The following is a 5,193-nucleotide window of genomic DNA, read 5'->3' as shown; positions in this document are numbered from 1 at the left end:
TGCCTTCCAGGGATAGGTATGTGAATAGCAGAGGCACTTAGGGTAGACTGATTTACTTAAAGGCCCTATGTGAAGCCTGCATACAGCCAAGGCCCAGCAGGAGCAAGCACCACTGAACGCTGATCCTGACCTCCAGCGGAGGTGGCTCCCCTGGCCAAGTGCAGCTATGGCTGGCGTGGGAGCTCTTTGCTGGCTTTCCAAGAAACCTGCAGTTTGGCACAGGCCCTGTTAGTAAATAGGCTAGTCTGGAATCCTAGGTTTTTAAGTGTTTGACACAACACCTCATTCAACAAGTGACAGAAAGGCTTTATTTACTACAGGCAGACAAGGTTCTTTGGGTGAATCTGATATCTTTTATTAGACCACCTTAAATAGTTGGGAAAAATGTTTTAGCCAGCTTCGGGTTCAAAAACCCTTCGCCAGGCTGAGGAAGTCTCTGCAGTTGGTGTGTGCTCTTCCTGGATGGAATGAGTAGTATTTACTACAAGTATTCAATGTCAAGTGAGTCTAAACCAAAGCAAAGTCCAATAATTAACTACAAGGTAATGATTTAACACCAAACAGATGGCAAGAGATGGTCTGTTTCTTCCAGCTTCTCAAAATGGCTGGGGCACAGCAGTGTTTCTTGTCAGCAGTTCTTGTCTTTCATTCTTGAAGTGCGCCCTGTTAGCTGTTCCACTTCTTTCTTATACCCGTAGTTCAGCATCTTCAAAGCATTCTTGTAGTTGTGTTAATCAAGAGAGAGTCCCAAGCAGTATTTGACAAGAAAATCCTGTTAATCAAACTGCTCATTATTGGTTATCAGAAAGTTTCAATTTGAATGACTGACCTTCCTCAGTGACAAGTGGTTATCCATTTCTACTCAGTTTGGAATGTATCAAGAAACTGATTAACAACCAGGAAACGCACAAGTTTTTGGGGAGTGTCCTTGGAAAATCAAAGGAACCACTAGACAAAATAGAAGTAAATAAGGAGGAGACATCTGTTGCATATGGAGAATGACTCTTCCTGTACATAACATGAGTTAATTGCAAGAGAAATATTTACCATACTAATTAATCAAGGTTGTATATTTTACACTTGTCCGGTACGTAACACTAGGAGCCTGCTTAAAATCATATCATGAATATAGTAAGATAAGCTGGAAGCGATCTCTCATTATTTTGACCTAGCCATGAATTCGCATCCTCTTGCACTATGCAGTTAGCATCAGTATTTTGTACTTTAACTTTTGTGAGTAGGTCCTAGCTTGGCATGAGTTTCAGAGTCATCAGTCTCCTCCAGCGTAGCATGGGGGGAGTGATCACAGCTGCCCTGGGATAGAAGCTGTGGCCTGAAGGCATTTCCTGAGGTGGAGAAACCCTTAGACGGACAGGTGATGGGGACCTCTATTCTGCCTGACTTTCCCCAAAGCTCTGGTGACCACAACTAGGACAAGGGAAGGGAGTGGACTCCTGAGCCCTCATGCTCATCCCAGCTAACATGCCTCCAACTTTGTATCACAGCTCCTGCCTGCGTCCTCATTAGCCTGGCTCTCCTTCCTTGGGACTGAGCCAATGGAGACCTTGACTGGTGGCACGGTCCCTGGCAGCCACAGGCTCCGTGTCCACCCATAGCCCTTCATGGAGCTCTGCTTGCATCTTTGCTTTGTGTGCGACAGACTTGGCCCTCCCTGCCCTTAGAGAGGGAAGGACAGACCCCACCCCAGGTTCAGGGTGACTGGGAGGACAGGAGGATGCCTATAAAAGAATGACTGCAACGTGGCCATTACCAGGCTCTTACATGCAAGAGCAACAGCCCAGGCTGAGGGACATCATGTAGCCCATGGACCTGCTCCTGGGCGATGTGTGCCAGGCCGTGTGGGAGTGCATTGACCACAAGGACCTCTGCAGAGATCACAGGCACCTGAACTGGCTGATAGCCCACTGAGCCCTGCCAGTGCGGGCCCGGAGGCATAGAGAGGGACAGTTGGGGAGACCCAGCTGCCCGTGGCCCAACTGCCACGGAGACAATCGACCACCTCCTCCAGCTCCGCACCTGTGCCAAGGGGGTGCGCAACAGGGTGAAGCAGCTCTGCAAAGCGATGCCTGGTGCCAGCCGGCTGACCAGAGAGGTGGCGCTGTACAGGCACCTCGCCAAACACCAGGGGAAACCGTTTGCATCCTGCGTCGGGAGCGCCCTGTGGAAAGCCAGGAACCTCCTGAGACACATGGACGTAGAGGTGTAGACTGTGTGAAAATGGCTCTGAGTGAACTCCAGACCTGCTACCAGAAATTGGTAGTGGAGGATGGAGAGGACGTGGCCAAAACCAGCTGGCACAGAGACACTTGGCACAGGATCTTCCAACTAGCCCGCTAGCAGGGAAGGCAGCTGTGAGAGCGAGGAAGAGAGAAATGGCACTGAGGACAGTGACAGTGACAGCAGCAGTGAGTCCTCCAGCAGGAGCTGGAGCAGCAGCAACATGGACAACAAGTGAACTGAGTCTGTGACCCTGCAATATGGGGTGGGGATGAAGGGGATGGGTTTCCTGGTCTGAGGGACCAGCATTTCTGTGTGGGGTGCACGGGTGCGGATATTGTAATGGTTTTGGGTTGCCAGCAGGCCTTTGTACTGGTGCATGGGAGCGCGGGTCTGGTTATTGTAATGGGTTATGGTTTTTCTTTGTGGTGTGATACTAGGAGCATAGAGATATATAACCTTATATATTTTTCTAAAAAAACCCCAAACAAACAAACAAAACACCCCTCCCAGCTCCAGGCCTGTTAGGGTTACCTGGAGCTCTACCACATTGATGCTGGGGCTGGCAGGACAGAGTTGTGTTCCTAGAATATGCCTGAGCCAGGAGAAGGGAGAGCAGCCTGGGGAGAAGTGCTTGAGGCCTGCACTGATGGGAGAGGAGGAGCATCCCCGGCAGGGGCAGGGCACCCCCATGCTTGTGCTCTGGATGGAGGCGATGGCTTTGAGGGAGCAGTGGAGACGAGCTGACAGGACAAGGCTTACATTGGCTGCAAGAGGGGGCTGGAAAGAGCTGAGAGGGAGGGAAACCCTGGGACAGAGAGAGCAGGAAAGGCTGGCACTCTTTCCAGCAGAGCAGTCATAAGGGGTAGGATTGAAAAAGGGGAAGGGAAAGCTTCTGGCTGCAGCATAGGCAGAGGCAAAGAGTCTGTCAGCGCTCGGAGGTGAGCGCTGGTGCGTTGGGAGTGGAGCAGGCTGGGGAGGGACAGCTACAGCCTGCAAGAAGCTTCTAGCAAAGCAGGCCAGCAGGCCCTTTGGACTGCTGCTGTCTGGTAGGGCTGTGTGAAATTTTGCCAGCAGTTTTGTTTCAATGCTGTTTTAACTCGTTTCGAGCTCGAAACAGCAAAACCGAAACTAAACAGAAAGCTTCAAATCAGCCTCAAAATGAAATGAGGCAAGTAGAAACATTTAGAAAGTTTCGCAGTTCGCAGCTAAAGCTGGGCTTGCCTGCAGGGAAACAGAAACTAAACTAATGAGAGGGAGGGAGTTGGGGTGGGGGGGAACTGCTCTCATTATTGACTGTGTAGCTGGCCTGTGACTGTCATCCTTTCCTGAGGTCTCTTCCAATCCCAGTGCTCTGGGGGAGGGATGGAAAAACTACATCGAAGGCAGCATTGTTTGACCTGCCCTGCTTTCTGCCTCAGTGTCAGTTGAGTGAGGGCTCACCTTAACACACATGCAGCATCTCCCACACGTTGCAAGTTTTGACTGTCAGCAGCTAGAGGTGCAGGGCCCCAAAACCCAGACTCCCTCTGCACCTATCTCTTTGAAAGCTGGCAGGCTTTGTGGCCTCAGCAGGGGCTAGCAGGCCTGCGGTTTTGACCCCTCTGTGGCTTAACACGTACACGTGACATGAGGTTTTTTTGCTTTCAAGACATTGAGGTGCAGCTTCCTTGAAACCCCTCCACCTATCTCCTTGAAACGTGGCAGGCTTCATGCCCTCAGAAGGGCTACGATTCCTACAAGGTTCATCCAAATCAGGCCAGAAATGACAAAGTTATAGGCTGTTTCGAGCTTCCCCATTAAAGCCTATGGGCGAAACGTCAAAACAGCAAAACTGTTTCAACAAAACGAAACAGAACAGTTTTGAATCGAAACGAAATTTGAAACAACATGCTGCTCCATCAAAACTCAAGTCAAAATGGAACAGTGCTGTTTCACACAGCCCTGCTGTTTGGGAGTTGGTGTTTGGTGCTGAGCAGAGATGAGCCGGACTCTCACCTGCGGTTTGGAGCCCCAAAGTGGGATGGGTTGTGGGACGTGGATTTTGCTCCATCAGTTGGAAGCTCCTCCAGGGAAGCTAGAAGTGGGAGAGGGGGTTGCTAATGCAGAGTCGGTCAGTGTTTGTGTGTGTATGTGCCCTGCAGGTAGGCATGGAGGGCTGTGCACTGCAGCGTCCTGGCCTGGAGGACCTGGAGAAGCTGTAAAGTAGGAAAGCAGCAGGGAGCATGACTGAATGAAACCAAAGGCCTCAGCTCTCCTTTTTATGCTTGAACATGACAGATAAGGCCCACAGGCAGCTGTTGGCTTAGAAACAGCATTTAAAGGCCTGTTTTTTGGGAATTAGCTTATAGGTATATGTAACCCGGGTGGTACTCCAAGAGGTACCCCCTCTCCAACTGAAGGGATCAAAGCAGGTGCACGAGCGCTGTGGGAGGTGTAGGGACTCTCTTCCCCCTATAGAGCACAGCCAGACCACCAATGGGGACTTAACCATATACCTTTTAATACTGGGAACATAACAGGCATAAATCAGAGGGTATAGTGGACACTACGATGCCCCAAGCGGGCAGGATTCAACAAAGGTTAGTCCCTTAGAATCACTGACAAAAAACAGGGTTAACAAAATATAAAACACAAACAGCAGAACAAACAACAGGGGTTGGTGAAATATAAAAAGGCACAAAATGCAAAATGTCAAATGACAAGGAAATATAGGGCCTTGGTCCCTGGAGGGGGAGAAAGGGGTGGGGAAACACAATGGCCCCTTTCCACTGCAAGAAGATTTGCTTCTTGTTATCTCACTCACCCCAAGTCACCTCAGCTGGGACGTAAACCCAGATCTCCCACGTGGTAGGCAGGAACGCTGCCACAGCCACCACTGGTAGCACTGCTTCAGCCTGCTAGGGGGCTTGACCTTCCCAGAGCCCTGGCCTCATGTTAAGCTGCCCGGCCTCA

The 5,193-nt window shown here is 50.4% G+C and overlaps 1 long non-coding RNA gene across 1 annotated transcript; it reads left to right on the top strand.

Moving 5' to 3' along the window:
- Positions 1-2,284: 2,284 nt before the first annotated feature.
- On the top strand, positions 2,285-4,588 carry LOC109287049. The gene is made up of 3 exons (XR_002094752.1): positions 2,285-2,298; positions 2,422-2,430; positions 4,258-4,588. It is a non-coding gene; the product is annotated as an uncharacterized LOC109287049 (long non-coding RNA).
- The last annotated feature ends 605 nt before the right edge of the window (positions 4,589-5,193 follow it).

The sequence above is a fragment of the Gavialis gangeticus genome, unplaced genomic scaffold, assembly GCF_001723915.1.
Source record: "Gavialis gangeticus isolate Ggan-Ray unplaced genomic scaffold, GavGan_comp1, whole genome shotgun sequence".
Taxonomy (NCBI): Eukaryota; Metazoa; Chordata; order Crocodylia; family Gavialidae; genus Gavialis; species Gavialis gangeticus.
This window is presented reverse-complemented; position numbering and strand designations above follow the sequence as displayed.